We start from the raw sequence: 18,422 nt of genomic DNA, 5'->3' as shown, positions 1-18,422 counted from the left end.
TGTATAGGTTCGCGTGAATTTTAACTGGATTATTCATTGAGTTATATAAAACTACTATTACTAGTATATTGTGCCCTGTTCTATTATTTAATGCCTGTGTTATATATATGTTATAGTTACATCATCCTTTTCCGAGAGATTTGTCTAGTTAGACCACGGTTTTTGCGGCTGTTGAGTGACGGGTGTAATGATCGAGGGCGTAGCCAGAGATCTATTACACCCGTCAATCAACGGCCGCAATAACCGTGGTCTATCTAGACAAATCTCTCAGAAAAGGATGATGTAACTAGCTTGTACCACGCCCCTATTACAGATTTATACTGTAGCTTTATTAGTAATGTTGGTGAAAGTGTTACTTTTTAAAACAATGTTCTGCTGAACTATATGTGACCTGTAGGCATAACTTTTTTCAGCCATTCAGCAATCGCTAAAATTTAGGTCAGACACGCCCGTGGTCTAACTATGGGATACACCACGGGTAAAATCAAAGGGACCGACACCAAAGCGTGGTACAAATATTTGGCTTAAAACAAATTATGCGTTTCCGGGAACCTAGAAAAATAGGTCTTACCTTTTAAATAAAGAAACAAATTCCGAATTTTTGTAAATATGTAAATGAAAACAGTACATACAGAACATTTTATCTGGACCTATAATGGTGAACGTAGTAAAACAAAACAGTACGTTTTTAAAACGCCAATGAACCGTGCCTAAAATGTTTTCCGCATGCTCCGTGAACGTTGTCTTAGGCTTTTTATTCGCATGAAAACAAACCGGTATTCCAAGTCTTCAGATATTATTCATCATCTAAATGTCATGAAGTGTAATTGTGTATGTTTTGAATGCAAACTATTTCTGCCGTAAAGCTATTTGAATAACAAAAGCATTGTTTTAGAGCGTGGTTTGAGGTTTTCAAAATGTTCGTTTTGATCTTACTATTTAAAACACAATTTAGCAAATATTAATGTACGCTTTGTTGATAGTATTGTATATAAACTACAGACGTTCTGGTATTACTGGGGTTTAAAACAGGAAAGTGACTATATATATATATATATATATATATATATATATATATATATATATATATATATATATATATATATATATATATATATATATATATATAGGTAGGATAATAACTGTTCGGTTGTATGTCTCGGGAAAGCGATCGCCTGATGCGCGATCTGTCGGTGGGTATGTTGGGCTTTTTTTGTTAAAGCCAGTTCACCACGATTGGTATATGAAAGGCCGTAGTATATAAACGATCCCTTGCTATAAATGCTATTAAACAAATAACTTTCCAAATATATTTATCTAAGCTTACTATAAGCATATCTAAGGGCTCTGTCGTAAAATATGTTTGCCAATAAAAAGGGTGTAATGAACTGTAGCTCATTTCCTTGTTGGCTACCATGTTCTGTGGTTTTGCCCACTAGTCTCCATGTGCTGGATTCAGGTTTGTTGTGAAAGTATTTAGTCTTGTTGTATAATTTCAAAATGAACATATTGTGGGGAAAAAAGTAAAGGGAAATTAATTATTGATTTTTCTGAATCAGTACACCCCATAATGTTCCAGAACAGAAATCTATCTATTCATTCGAACTTATCAAAAACAACTGAAACTGTTTGCAAATACATTTTATTTATCTCTGTTACGGATACTAGTTAGGGAATTAGATATGTAGTGATTTGGGATTGAATCCTGAATGCGACACTATGCGTTAATGACAATTATATTCAACCTTTATCCCACATTATACCATATATAGTCAGTCTGTATGATAAGACATTTCTGCACAAGTACATAGTCCAGTGTATGGCCGCAATGCTGTAAAACATTTGAAAGATATGCATACTTCTTGCAGACACATCTAATCAGATCCATAGATGATTTGACTGCCACTGGAAATGGTGTGTAGCTGCCACTGATTGGTTCGAGATATGTCCGGCTTGGTATGCAGCCCTCTTAGTACGTTTGGTAAGTGCACCTCTTGTGCAAGGTAAACTATCTAGCTGCCTCACTTTGGCAAATAATACCTTCTTTACCTAGACAATCTGGAGTGTTTTCGTTTGTCTTGCCAAAATTAATTATGTCGAACCATTGAAGGTGATACAAACTCTCATTTGTTATGCAAGCAGCCATTTGGGACAGATAAACGCGCATAATTTGCTTTAAGCCAAAAGGAAATCTAAGAGTCTAAACTGACTAGTGAACGACAATGATGTGTCACACCCACTAACACATGTGAAAGGAATATTTGAAGTTCCTTTGCCTTTGTTTCTCCTAGGCTGGCTGCATTGGCATTAAACTATAGTTTCTCTTCGTGTCATAGACAATTCGTGGTTCATCAAGAGCTAAAGTATGAAACTTGGCAATTGTAGGGACCACAACACGAGTGTCAGCTGATCTGACCACTACTACTCTGTGCACAATGGAGAGCATATAACTGTAGTCTTGTCAGCTTTTTCATGATCACATAGTGCCAGGTCAGGTTACATGGTACACTCATATGCACACAGCGTTGGAATATTGGGTGCTGTACATCTTCGCTTTGGTGGAAAGCATTGAAATGTATTTTGACTGGTACTGATACAGCTCAATCTTATATTCGTCCACTTGGAGGAACCTGCCAGGTTTTATAATTGAAGTAATCATGAAAACACGTTTCAAATTGCGCATGAATTATTGGAACCTTTTATTGCAGCTGCATCATATCTTTATTGTGCATAATTTGTATCTTCTATTACAATCTTCTACAACACTGTCTGTCCAAAGCTGTGAACAGAAAGCTTCATGGGCAGAATGCACAAACTGCATGACAAGACGTAAATGTTTTTGAACATCTATCAGGTAAATTGAACTCATACATTATAACACTTAATACAATAGTCCCTGTTTATAAAACCTCCTGAACATGATGACATTCATTACTCATAAATCTTAGCCTTGCGGCACCACAATCAATTTTATATAAACGAAGCTTCGAAATACGACTCCCTGTTTAATAGGATCTTGTATGTGTGGTAACCAAGTAGTTGTTATTGATAACTTTATTAACGTACCTTTTACCCAAACACGGTTCAGGCACATACGTGTTATAAAGTAGGTGTAACTGCTGGTTATATTGCTAGTGAGTAATTAGAATGAATGAATGAATGTTTAACGACACCCCAGCACGAAAAAATACATCGGCTATTGGGTGTCAAACTATGGTAATGCAGACAAATAAAGTGATGATCAACATCAATATAAAAATTCAAGATTTAAATAAAAACAGTGTAGAACTGTGCAAAAATACAAATATCACAGATAGATACTGTTACAGCACGCGCATGGGCATGAGTAATTAGAAGTCTTTGGTAACAGAGTTCCAATCAAGTTAGAAGGACGCTTGTCTGTTACTAATATATAACAACATACATCCTGGCACGCATCTCCCCCCCCCCCCCCCCCCTCCCTCTCTCTCTTCCTCTCTCTGAAAAAACAAAACAAAATCAAGAAATCAACAGAGAGAGATAGTACAATTATTAAACCATATATGCTTTCATTGATCATCAGACGTTTTTTACGAATGTTTTACGTTTGTTTGTGTTTTGTTGGTTTTTTTCATAATAAATAACTGGACAGAAAAGATAACATAAAGAATACTTCAACAACCCACTCAGGTGTTTGTTTTGTTTTTGTTTTTGTTTTTTGGTTGTTTTTTTTTTCTGCCAAGACAAATTAGCATTAAAAAAAGACATGGATATCAATCCTAGGCCAGATCGTTTGAACGGCCAAGAAGCTAATATGTGATTTTCCATATATTTTCTTTTCTGATAAGTCATGTTTAATTTTGTCATACAAAACGTGAAGTTAGATTATCTTATGCAGTTCAGTGGAATTCCTTGTGTGTGAAAACATGGGATTAACAACTTAAATCAAGTATTTATGTGTCCTGGAATCCAACATATTGGCATTTTTGTTGTTTTGATGGCGGCCATTTTGAGAACCACGATGGCAAACATAATTGTGGATGGATCGCATCTTTCCTGCTTTTATATAAAAAGAGTATTAGACACTACACAATTTCACGCTTTTTCACATCTACTAGACTACATGGGTTTCATTGAGAGTGGCAAATAGGTAACCTTTTCAGTATCTCTTTGGAAATTTCAGAACAAATTATATAAGCATCTGTGGTAATGGTTTTCAAATCTGTTTTTCGTTGTTACTGTTTGTTTTTTGTGGGTTTTTTCGACGACTCGGTACAATATGGGGAGAAACGTAGCCCAGTGGTAAAGCGCTCGCTTGATGCGCGGTTGGTTTGGGATCGATCCCCGTCGGTGAACCCATTGGGCGATTTCTCACCCCAGCCAGTGCACCACGACTGGTACATCAAAGGCCGTGGTATGTGTTGTCCTGTCTATGGGATGGTGCATATAAAAGATCTCTTGCTGCTCATGGAAAAGAGTAGCCCTTGAAGTGACAGCGGGTTTCCTCCCTCAATATCTGTGTGGTCCTTAACCATATGTCCGATGCCATATAACCGTAAATGACATGTTTTGAGTGCGTTGTTAAATAAAACATTTCCTTCCGGTACAGTATTGGTTTGTTTACCGCAGATCCATACAATGCTACCATGGTCTTTCCAATCTGTCTACTTTCAAATCTGTTTTTCTTTTCAGGAATACTTCGTAAAATACTGGTTTGTTTACCACGTCTCCATACACAGTTTTTATAGTGATGACTATACCGTTTATTCTTGTATTTTTTTATTTCTTGATTAGGAATGTATTGTTAATATGTTTCATTGTGTCTTTCATTAATTTATATCAATAAGTTTAGAATCATAAAGTGATTTTCATCGTATACCTATGTCAGACAGGCAACAGCCGATATGGATTTTGTCATGATGTGTCGTTAGACTAGATAAACTTTCATCCATCCATTCATTCATCCATCCATTCATTACGATAAAATTACTCATTAAAAATAACGGAGAACAAAACGTTTTTCTGCAACGATTCAAATTATTTTCTGGGATAGTTTTTTTCACAAAAACACTAATGATGGATACATTAGAAATGACAAAAGCGTTATATTTAATTAACTTAATGAACCTATGTGTATATTAAGTGTGTTTAGAGAAACTGCCACATTCAAACAAAACAAAAAAAACGTTGACACAGATGGTCTAATAGAAGAGCGATTTTAAAGGTACATTCCTGAGTTTGCTGCAATTTTAAAAAATATTATCGACTAACAGAGATTTTTAACGATTGTTATTACATATTAAATATATTTTTATGCATAAAAGTATTAGTGGCTGTATATTAAACGTGTTTCTGATCGTTCTAATATTTGTACTAGGTTAAATTTCATTTTATTTCCTAAAATAGTTTTTTTCGTACGTGCGAAATTATTTGAAGACAAAATCCAGTTTGGGATTCTTACAAATACTGAGACGACCAGAAACACATTGGATATATTTTAAACAAGAAAATATATTTAATATGTAAGTTTAATCGTAGAAATATTTTATTTTTCGGTATACCGAATTGTAGATGAAACGGGTTTTACTGTAAAGGAGATAAAGTGCTTTAATTGCGGAATAACTAGTTTTGAAAGGCCGTTTCAATTGTGAATATCTACCGGCGCTGGAGTCAACATTGTTTCATTTGCAGACTTACTTAATCTAAATCAAGACAATTTCAAACAAATGAACTAAAGTCATTTAAGTTGAATGACCGCTGTCTGAATTAAATCTTCACAGTACATGGGCGGATCCAGGAAATATTTTTAGGGGGGGGCCAAAAAAGAAGGGCACATTGACTCGTCAAAAGGGCACCTTACTACAAGTTTTGATATTTACAATTAATATGAATTCCTACAGTTCTACGTCATAATATACTAGCAATAATGAAGTAAATTGGCGTCACTCGCGTTAGAACCTCAATGGGGCCCCATTGAGACTCAATAACACAGACACATATCTGCAAGCTTGCGCATGTACACGAAAATCTTGATTTCATTTATCTACAATATAATTATTGTTTACTTAAAAAAAAAAAAAATTCTACAAACAAAAAGGGCACTTGGACATTTTGAGGGCAGTTGAACAATTGTTTGGGGGGACGCGTCCCCCTGGTCCCCCCCCCCTTGGATCCGCCCATGCAGTAAACACCGAACACGTTTTTAACTCTCTGAATCAACAAAACTTCGTTGAAACGTAGATCAATAATTTAACTGATAAGATTACTAAAGTCTGCATTAAGCGTTCAACATGAAGTGAGAACACTGACGTCATAACTACTGGATCACTTAATTCTTAATTGGTGAATTATTGAGTTTGAAGTAAACGTAGAACTGTGTTCTTGTTGCTGGATTTAGATTCATCTGTGCAGTGTTTCAATGGTTGATCTATTGGAGCGAGTAGCTGGTTCGTACATTTTACTCTGAAAACTAAATAATGGGTCTGAAATAATATATAATGACCGAAAATATTGCAAGACTGCTCTAGATGTTTCATTCCAGGAGCGTGGATTAACAATCTTTTAAAATAAAGGTAGAGTAGTGCTTTAAGAGTTGCATTACTGCAGAGTGTATTACAATGATTGGCAGTACAGCAGTTACGCTCACGGTGCGTCTAGCAGTTGTTGTGTTTTGTGTTTTCGCAGCACTAAGGTGTGTATAAATCTTTGCAACTCTATACTTATCGAAATGTTAATCTACCTGTATCTATCTATCTATCTATCTATCCAACAATTTGCGTGTCTGTCTATATATCGTCTTTATTACACGTACTACGGTGACATTCGATAACTGACGTGTTCATTCAGTCATCAAACAAGATTATGTCTATTGCAAGTTTACACTGAAAGCTCTCCAGCCTTCCGAAAACATACAAGTAATGTATTTTATATATATATATAATACTAATACATTCCTTTCACCTATATGCAAAACGTTCTCCAATTCACTTTCTACTTCGGTTAATTTCTCTATTTACACAGTGTACACATATTATATAAAATTAAACAAATCCAAATTAATTATAACATAACTTCATACAACACAATTATATTGAATTATTTAACAATCGAAATAAAATAAATTTATCTGCTCATGCTCTTGTACCAGCCTAAAATACACTTCCAAAAATTATTGTCAGAGTGACTAACCCATCAGTTGACACGGCTTTTATTCATCAAAACTACACACATCCCAAGCGCACAATGCATGCACCACACCACACTTCACGACCATCTTCCACATTCACCACCTGTAATCATTACCCAAATAAATATTGTTCATTACTCAGTGTCCTAATGTCATAGTATACATAAATACCAAAACACAGTGACAGTATAGCTCATTACAAAAAATGTACCTTATAAATAATACCCTATATTTGACTTGTGACATATATATCATCATTATTGCCAGAGTGTTTCGGTATCGTGTATATCATAGAATGATTAGGAATACAAATTACTTGTTTCCCTAATATATGATATTGACGATACCCCCAAACCACGAGGGTAATAATCGTTTTATCATATATTTCAAGCTTAATACATCGTATTTGTCTACACTGTATACGCAACGTTAATTGCTGTCAGTCATTACAGGATATTCAAATGACGTATGAATAGGTGACGTTTTGTCATTCTGAATGGGAATGTCAATGTATTACCAAATGCTTTACCGAACATGTTTTCAGTAGCTTAGCAACGTGAACCAATATCCAAAGTCAAATCGAGGGCACATAACAGTACAAGCATACGGTTGTTCAGCTTCTAGAGTATGGTGCTAAAACACGCCATTTCCAAATGTTCAAACAAATTAACAATCTAATTAAAATTACCTCCACTATTACATGTGGATCTAACACCAGCCAGTTGGAGCTCATGTCCACCAATCAAAACCTTACTTGCAGAATCCTGTCAGTGATTTAAAAATAATTTGAAAACATTCCGAATTATCCTGCGGGTATACGACATGTTTCGTGTGAATTATGAATGCCATAAAATAAATAATTTGTAATGTAAAACTGAAGACTGATTTGGGATTACTTTTTTTTAAATAAATCAATAATTTTTAATGTAAAATTGAAGACTGATAACCCACCCCGTACGTATTGGTATGGTTCGCTGTACTGCGGTCACTAAAATAGACTCGCAAGATATTTTTAGAATTTGTATGCTCCCAAATAACGTTATAAAAGGCGAAGTGTGATTGGTCAATATTTAAATTATTATTTACAGACGAAATGTTACCTGGACATTGGGGACTACGCGGTGTTGTTAGTTTTAAATCACTGGCAGGATTCTGCAAGTAAGGTTTTGATTGGTGGACATGAGCTCCAACTGGCTGGTGTTAGATCCACATGTAATAGTGGAGCTAATTTTAATTAGATTGACAAATTAACATGTTTCTTTAAAATTTAAAGCTATGCAGATTTATACAAATACCAAATCCTTATAATATGTTCTAGTATAACAGTTCTACATATTGTTAAATTCAGCAACATAAACAAATTTCATTTAAATCGGCCTAGTTGATATATACATTTCTTTTAACATTCCCTGTAGCGAGCTACTCTCGGCCTACTAAAATCAAAACCTATATGTAGCTCTCTACCTTTCACATTTGAACGACCATCAAAATTGTGCCACATTTCCTTCATTAAAATGCGCACCAATTCTTTTTGGCTTAATTCTACGGGACATTCCAAATTACATAGCACCATATCACCTCCCTCCTGTTACCAACCTCGATTGGACTGCTGGTGCTCCCTTGCACCTGTCATTGCAGGCGGTCCCTCCTTCACCCCCCAGACCTTTCCTGTCCTGGACAGCTTGCTCTGAATGTGCACGTTAACTCCTTTGGTATTGGTATTGGTATTGGTATTGGTATTGATATTCCCTGTTATTAATTTTTTCTCATAAAATCGCCCTTTTTATCCCCAAATGGCGTTATTTCAAGAAATTAATTCGTTAGTGATTTCATGTTTTGTTTAGAATAAATGAATGAATGAATGAATGTTTAACGACACCCCAGCACGAAAAATACATCGGCTATTGGGTGTCAAACTATGGTAATGCAAACAAATAAGGTGATGATCAACATCAATATAAAAATTCAAGATTTAAATAAAAAATGTGTAAAGAACTGTGCAAAAATACAAATATCACAGATAGATGCTGACTTTTACTCAAAATTTCAATTTGTGCTGTACTGGCCATTCTCAAATAGATTGTTACACCCCTGCACCACGGTGAGGTTACAGCACACGAAGGGGTCCTCAAAATTTCAATTTGTGCTGTATTGGCCATTCTCAAAGAGAATGTTACACCTCTGCACACGGTGAGGTTACAGCACGCGCAGGGATCATGTTTTGTTTAGCTTCTTTTACAGAACATTTTGATTTCAGGTTAAAATTTGTATCACCTCCAGTCACCGAGTGATACGTTAGAACTCAAATTAAACCCAACTAAACTTGGGGGGGGGGGGGGGGGGGGTCACAATGTGCTCTGGTGCATCCAAAAGAAAGCGAGTTAACGTGTCCCCGGTTCAGAAACTATATGATACATAGACTATTCGTCACGAGTGGATTTTTTTTAATATAGAAAGATGTCAACAGAGTCTGTGTTAATCGGAGTTAGTCGAGGCTCTGTCCTGACAAATACCGATTAAAGGGATATTCCTGAGTTTGCTGCATTTTAAGATGTTACCGACTAATAATATATTGCTACGATTAAACTTGCATGTTAATTTTTTTTTTTTTTTTTTTAGAATATTGTGTCTGTATATTCAATGTGTTTTTAGTCGTATTAATATTTGTAAGTAGCCCAAACTGGATTTTGTCTTCAAATAATTTCGTACTACGAAAAACGAAAATATATTTTCGGAAATAAAATGAAATTTGACCTAGTACAAATATTAGAACGATCGGAAACACGTTTAATATACAGCCACTAATATTTTATGCAGAAAAATATATTTGATATGTAATTACAGTCGTTAAAAAGTCTTTGTTAGTCGGTAACATCTTAAAAGGTTACAGCAAACTCAGGAATGTCCCTTTAACTAGAAGAGGTTGATATTTTACATATTAGGAAACACGAGTATCGAATTCTAATTATTCTTTGTACCACGCTTTGGTGTCGGTCCCTTTGATTTTACCCGTGGTGTATCCCATAGTTAGACCACAGGCGTGTCTGACCTAAATTTTAGCGATTGCTGAATGGCTGAATAAAGTTACGCCTACAGGTCACATATAGTTCAGCAGTAAGTAAATTAGAACATTATTTTAAAAAGTAACACTTTCACTAACATTACTAATAAAGCTACAATATAAATCTGTAATGGGGCCGTGGTACAAGCTAGTTACATCATCCTTTTCCGAGAGATTTGTCTAGATAGTTATTGCGGCACTCGATCATTACACCCGTCAATCAACGGCCGCAAAAAACCTCTCGGAAAACGTTGATGTAACTATAACATAGGACTTCTAAAATAAGATTTCCATTCGATGTTTAGTAAATCACAGTACTAAAATCGCCTTAATCGGTAATATGACGCCATCACGATTAGCGCAAATTATTTTGACGTCACACATTTTAACTAAATCTTATGAAAACGTTACAGGTCTTGTTGGCTTGTAATCAAATGACCCATTGACAGTAACCCATTATTACCTAGAGTCCTTGCAAATCTGCATATAACTTTAAATTTGCATACCATTATTACACTAAATTATGGATATCATGGATAAGCTATATGATAAATTAGTATAAAAACATTTTCCGTGCAGGTTTCTTCATTGATGATGGCTCTGTATCAAATATATATTTCAGTGACAACACATGAATTAATTAAAACTGTAGAATGTTTTGGTTATATTTTGCAAACAGGATGCATATCTCTTTCAGCTGTGATGCCGACTTCAAACAGTCCAACTGGATCAGAAATATTTCTTTTGATGACGTCACAATCACAGATAACGTCATAGTCTCTCTGAGTGATGTCAGAACGAAAGTGGCATGTGCACGGGAATGTCAACAACACCTTTACTGTGTTTCGTTTTCCTACAATAACGATCACACGTGCTGTCTGCATTCTGTGAAATTTGCGAACGCCAGTTATCTCCCTTCGTTAGGATGGCGTTACTACTATTCCGATCCAGGTGACCGTATTACAAATGTGTGTTTATCGAATTGCACCATCGACTATAGATGCTAATACTTATTCATGCACGCACGAACGCTGCTGCTTGTAGCTTCAAAGGGACATTCCTGAGTTTGCTGCATTGTAAGATGTTTCCGACTAATAAAATATTTCTACGATTAAACTTACATATTAAATATATTTTCTTGTTTAGAATATCAGTGTCTGTATATTCAATGTGTTTCTGGTCGTCTTAATATTTGTAAGAAGCCCAAACTGGATTTTGTCTTCAAATAATTTCGTACATACGAAAATATAATTTTTAGGAAATAAAATGAAATTTAACCTAGTACAAATATTAGAACGATCAGAAACACGTTTAATATACAGCCACTAATATTTTATACAGAAAAATTAATTTTTTATTTCATATGTAATTACAGTCGTCAAAAAGTCTCTGTTAGTCGATAACATCTTTAAAATTGCAGCAAACTCAGGAATGTCCCTTTAAGTTTTTAATAAAATGTTATTACTGCAGTGAGCAGAACTTTGTAAAACTTTTGTGGGTTCATATTTGAATAAATCATATAAATTTTATATTTGATCATTAATTTTTCAGATCCAACCGATTATATTATTCCTCTGTTATGTTTTGCAAGAACTTGCCGTAGTAGATTGAGGTATAATGTTTGTAAACAAAGTTACTGCCCATAAATCTGAACGACAAAACCGTAATACATGATCAGGAACGTATATCGGCACAATGCGGAGTCGAACGGGCATTTGGCAAATGAGTGGTTGATTCCATGAAGCTCTACCCAGTGTCTCATCTATAGATAAGCCACTCCCAAGGAGATTCTTTACTGGTGATTGCATTCCTCTTGTACCTCCACAAAGATTTAAAAACATGGATCAAGGACATAACATCGTAAACTGATTTTCCGTTTGGTACAGACGTTTTCTGCGTATAAATAAATGGATGCAATACTTACCATGGTAGATTGACGTTGACCTTTGACACTACTTGGGAGACTCCAAATGGTGTGCCTAAGACAAACGTGCTTAAACATTTAATGAATGTAACCACGTGTCAAATGGTTGATTAATTACACCCTAGAGTCGGACCCTGTCGTGTAGTGGTTTAACCATCTGGCTTGAGGTGACAAGTACTGGGTTCGCATTCCGGTACTGGCCAACCCAACTTTAATGGCTCATTTCGGAGTTGTATGACCAGTACACTGACTTCTTTCCCACCAATTACTAACCATTAACAGACAGACAAGATATCTAAAGCATGCGTGCTCCAAGGACAGCGTGCTTGAACTTTAATTGAATATGAAAACGAAAATAAACTGCTCCGAGTACATGCTTTTAATGAAAGAAAGAAATGTTTTATTTAACGACGCATTCAACACATTTTATTTACGGTTATATGGCGTCAGACATATGGTTAAGGACCACACAGATTTTGAGAGGAAACCCGCTGTCGCCACTACATGGGCTACTCTTCCGATTAGCAGCAAGGGATCTTTTATTTGCACTTCCTACAGGCAGGATAGCACAAACCATGGCCTTTGTTGAACCAGTTATGGATCACTGGTCGGTGCAAGTGGTTTACACCTACCCATTGAGCCTTGCGGAGCATTCACTCAGGGTTTGGAGTCGGTATCTGGATTAAAAATCCCATGCCTCGACTGGGATCCGAACCCAGTACCTACCAGCCTGTAGACCGATGGCCTGCCACGACGCCACCGAGGCCGGTGCTTTTAATGACGTCTGTAGACTAAACATTCTAGATGTTTTTGAAGGTTTATCGCCGGTTCAAACTAATTAGCTTTGTCCTTCAATGCTGTGCGGCAGGATATGCTCATCTAATATCATCACTGTTTTGACAGTGATTCATGAGTGCGTCATTACAGCTGTATTTAGGTCAATGGGCTCTGTCTGGGGCTAGTTTTCATTTACTAAACTAGTAATGGAGTGACAGTCTTCTTTGTGCGGTGCAGGAAGGATGAAAGCATTGTCCAGTAAAGGATCTCATCGAGAGTGGCTGTCCTACTATAGACGAGGCACTAGATAGAGATTCATCGAATTAACCACTATGTTACCAAATATCCATTCGACCCTTAAGTGTGAAGAGATACGGTATTTGATCATAGTGCTCAGATTCAGTGTGTTTTAATAGGGATATGTGGTTTCTTGATCAATATAAATACTACCGATACTAATTAGAACATTATTTGCAGGCGACTGTCCAGTCGAAGATGGCTATGTGCAGATTGACAGCCTGAACTTATGTATTAAGGTGTCTACGGACAAGAAATCGTTCGATGAAGCACGTGAAATTTGCAGACAGTCATATGCCAGACTGATTGTGTCAGACTCGGAGGAGAAACATTCAGCTGTCAGCAACTATATCACGGCAAGCCCAGGTAATGATTCACGCTGGTAGTTTAAAATGTGTTTTGTTTAACGGCACCATTAGAGCACCGTTTGTAGTAGAGGTGCGGGGTGTAGCCAAATGGTAAATTGCTCAACTGATGCGCAGTTGGTCTGCGATCGATCCCCATCGATGGGCGCATTGGCTATTTCTCGTTCCAGTCACTGCACCACAACTGGTACAGCAAATGCCGTGGTATGTGCTGTCATTTTTATGGAATGGTGCATATAAAATATCCGTGCTACTAATGAAAAAAGGATGTAGCGGGTTTCCTGTCTACGACTATGTCAAAATTACCAATTGTTTGACATTCAATAACCGATGATTAATGCATCAGTACGAACGTTAGTGCTTACAGAGATTGATGTTAGTAGTTTAGAGCTAGCCAGATGTTAGTGCTAACATGAAGCGAGTACTGGCAAAATATTAATGCTCGCAGCGGGTCAGAACTGGCTAGAATATAATACTAGATGCATGTTAGTACCTCTAAAATGTTAGTGTCGGTAGAGGTTTAATACCAGCATGTTTTGGGTTGTTTTGTATTGTCTAGTGATCTAGATTTTCGTTTTATGTTTTATGTCAAGACGTCTACTACATTGGCCTGAGCTACGTGGTCACCGAGGGCGTGTTTGTGTGGGAGGACGGGAAGACCGCTGTGTTCACGGTTTGGGATGACGGGGAACCGAACAACGCTGGTGTCGGTCAGAACTGCGTGATCCTGACAGTGACACCGTGGAAGAGCGCGTGGTTCGACACCTCCTGCAACGCCAAATACCACTATATCTGCGAAAAACAGCCATAGAGGGCACGACTGACATTTGCCGACTTAATACCCTATTTGTGGTGATAGTTGAGTTTTTAACCAAACAAATATATACATAAAACATTTTTAAAAAGCCTTAGTTACTAAAAAACGAAAGGAGTTTGTCAATGAACAAACACACATTTGATTTGGGTTACTAAAATAGATGGAACAACAAGGTATAATGCATAAATGAATCTGGGTTACGATTGTCCCAATCTGATTAAAATTAGCTCTACTGGTCTACCAGTAGATCTAACAGCATTGCGTGGACTCCCATGTCCAGGTGACATTTCATCTATAAATAACAATTTAAATATCGACCAATTACATTTCGCCTTTTATAGCGTTATTCGGGAGCATACAAATTCTAAAAATATCGGGCGAGACTATTTATGCAATAGACGAACTTGTTGGTCTATTTCAACATTAAAAAACAGGGGGGGAAGTGCAGTACTAAACTCTGGATTGTTACATGTATACTAGTATAAACATATTTTATGGCTATACCATCACGGGTTTTTTTCGTCTTGAAACTAATTTGATATAAAATTTTATATTGACATTAGTTTCCGGCATACTTCGTAATTCACCCGAATCATTTCGTATACCCTCGGCATAATCCCGAATGTTTTCAAATTCTTTTAAAATCACTGGCATGCTTTTGCAAGTAAGGTTTTGATTGGTCGAATGAAAGGTCAACTGGACATGAGCTCCAACGGGGTGCTGTTAGATCCACAGGTAATAGTGATGAACCAGTGGAGCTACTTTTAATTAGATTGCGGTTGTCCCTACTTGAATTAAATAGACTGTCATGAGTGTTCTCCCTTTATTACGATTTTCCCGACAAATCTAGTGTTTTCGTCGACTGAAAGTACCCGTTTAAAGTTAAAAGTTTGTAACATTGTAAGTATTGCAACATGCGGCTTTGTTGTATTGTTTTGGTTGGATTTTCTTTTAATTAAAGATTTTAAATTTGATAAAAAGTTGCACCCTAGATCATCTATTAAATTATCATGCATATTTACTGCTTAAATACCTCGAGTCGGTTTTGTGCACTTGAAAGTTTAAATCACTTTCTTGCAGACTCGAGTGCAATTAAAATATTGTTTTCTCTTCATTGTGATGTTTAACCCAGACTTCGGTAAACATATAGTTAGAATCGTGTTTCTGTTTACAGTGGTATTTTAGTCCAGACCTCTGTACACAATTATAGTACTGTTTATTTAGTGGTCGCATAACTGTAAGCTTACGGTTGACACGGTTAGAAGAGGCCTCGGTGTATCCTGCTGGTCAGACGACCAAGAAAGCTAGGTAAACCAAAATGCGCATTTCATGTTAATCCCGGTATCTTAGTTCTGACTCCAGTAAATCTACAACTAAAACGTATAAGCCTAATCCAGACTCTAGTGTTTTGTACAATTATGCGAGTTCTGCGGTTACAACTAAACGTTGATGAAATCTCTAGTAACGCAGACAATCCTCTCCATGTAAAAGTTCATGTTTCATTATTTAAAGAGTACATCTCCTCTGGCTGCATGTCCAGTAATGGTAGACGTTCTTGCAAACTGAAAATATTCCCATAACTACAGTTTTTGCGGTAAAACAATTATTGTTAAATTTCAGTGCACTCCAGCAAAGCAAACGATCGATGTACCACCCGTTCACATAACTATGTCATGGAGAATACAAGGTTACGTAGGGGCGAAGTGGGTTATTTTTCAAGAATCGACAGTTAACCGTGTATTCTTCAACTTAATCCATTATTCATTTAAAAAAAAAAGTACGTGATTACTAACATTAAAGGGATATACCCTAGTTTCAACCCGTGAACATTAACACTAAATTTAATTAATTTACAAACCTGAATGAATGAATGAATGAATGAATGTTTAACGACACCCCAGCACGAAAAATACATCGGCTATTGGGTGTCAAACTATGGTAATGCAAATAAATAAATGAATGAATGAATGAATGAATGAATGGTTAACGACACCCCAGCACGAAAAATACATCGGCCACCGGGCGTCAAACTATGGCAATGCAAATAAATAAAGTGATGATCAACATCAATATAAAAATTCAAGGTTTAAACAAAAACAGTGTAAAGAACTGTGCAAAAATACAAATAAAAATATCACAGAAATTTACGGACACCGAATTTTACTCTAAACTTCAATTTGTGCTGTATTGGCCATTCTCAAAGAGAATGTTACACCCCTGCACCACGGTGAGGTTACAGCACACGCAGGGGCTTACAAACCTGAAACACATTTGGATAAAGTTACAATTGAGTGAAACATGAGTCTGTGACTTTGGAATGGTGAAATACCCTCTAAAAACGGACTAAAACTCGACTCCATAACTGTTTCTTCTCAGACGCACGTGCGTTGTTAAAAATATAAGAAATGCATTTTGAGATATTAAAGGGACATTCCTGAGTTTGCTGCATTGTAAGATGTTTCCGACTAATAAAATATTTCTACGATTAAACTTACATATTAAATATATTTTCTACTTTAGAATATCAGTGTATGTATATTCAATGTGTTTCTGGTCGTCTTAATATTTGTAAGAAGCCCAAACTGGGTTTTGTCTTCAAATAATTTCGTACGTACAACAAAACAACATTTTAGGAAATAAGATGAAATTTAACCTAATACAAATATTAGAACGATTAGAAACACGTTTAATATACAGCCACTAATATTTCAGGCAGAAAAATATATTTGATATTTAATTACAGTCGTTAAAACTCTCTGTTAGTCGATAACATCTTAAAAAGTGCAGCAAACTCAGGAATATCCCTTTAAAAGCACCAGGATGACCAAAAACACTTCGAAGCCTCGGAAATTAATAATCTAAACCATAAAATCTAAGTAAAGTATGATTTCAGTTAAACGGCTATAATAGTCAAAAAACAGATCTTAGAGTTTAAAAACTAGGCTATGTTCCTTTAACGTCTATAATATCTGATCTTTTTTAATGAAAATATTGATTAACATTGCAAATAATATTTACCAAGCTAATAACCCCAAAACGGTAGGATCCTGTCAGACCTAACCTGGACGATTCGGTCAAGAAAACCTCAGCAGTGGATAGTTGGCATTAAAGGGACATTCCCGAGTTTGCTGCATTGTAAGACGTTTCCGACTAATAAAATATTTCTACGATTAAACTTACATATTAAATATAATTTCTGGTTTAGAATATCAGTGTCTGTATATTCAATGTGTTCTAGTCGACTTAATATTTGTAAGAAGCTCAAACTGGATTTTGCCTACAAATAATCTCGTATGTACGAAAAAATTATATTTTAGGAAATAAACTGAAATTTAACCTAGTACAAATATTAGAACGATCAGAAACACGTTTAATATACAGCCAGTAATATTTTATGCAGAAAAATATATTTGATATGTAATTATAATGTCTTTAAAATGTCTTTGTTGATAATATCTTAAAAATTGCAGAAAACTTAGGAATGTCCCATTAAGCGTGATGCACATGCTAAACTGTAACCTATGATTTCAGATTTAGTTTCTGACAATTTTCGTTGTGTTCCGCCAGAATACATTACTGTCACTAGTATCAGGTATATAAGGCTTAAATTACATATGCATTTGGAGATGTAGATGTTTAGCCTCGTGGGCTAATGCGTTGTCGGCAGTGGGTTCGAATCCCTGACCTAAACTCATAAAAAGTTCAAATTGCATTGCTAGCTGTGCGTTCGTGAAAAATAATCTATACCTTGAAGAATAGTGTGACGTCACAGGTATGGATTAAAAAAGTGTACACTGAACTAGGTATACACGGTTCTTGTGCTGGACTGGCGATAAACATTAATACATTTTGAAATGCAGAGACGCCAGTGAATGGTATAATGCCATCTATTCGTCACAACTGTATACATTTATATGTTAATTTTCTTACTGTGTCACCGAGTATAACGTGTATCATTTATTGTATTTTTATATTGCTATACGCGTTGTGTAATAATTTATGCAACAAACGTTCTT

General features: G+C 36.0%; 1 long non-coding RNA gene across 1 annotated transcript; it reads left to right on the top strand.

Annotated features, from left to right (window-relative positions):
• Positions 1-11,042: 11,042 nt before the first annotated feature.
• LOC121388219 lies at positions 11,043-14,486 on the top strand. The gene is made up of 3 exons (XR_005959952.1): positions 11,043-11,177; positions 13,405-13,590; positions 14,183-14,486. It is a non-coding gene; the product is annotated as an uncharacterized LOC121388219 (long non-coding RNA).
• Positions 14,487-18,422: the final 3,936 nt, after the last annotated feature.

Source organism: Gigantopelta aegis, chromosome 14 (genome assembly GCF_016097555.1).
Source record: "Gigantopelta aegis isolate Gae_Host chromosome 14, Gae_host_genome, whole genome shotgun sequence".
NCBI classification, from domain to species: Eukaryota; Metazoa; Mollusca; class Gastropoda; order Neomphalida; family Peltospiridae; genus Gigantopelta; species Gigantopelta aegis.
Note: the sequence above shows the minus strand (reverse complement) of the source record. Positions and strands in the feature narration are given on the sequence as shown.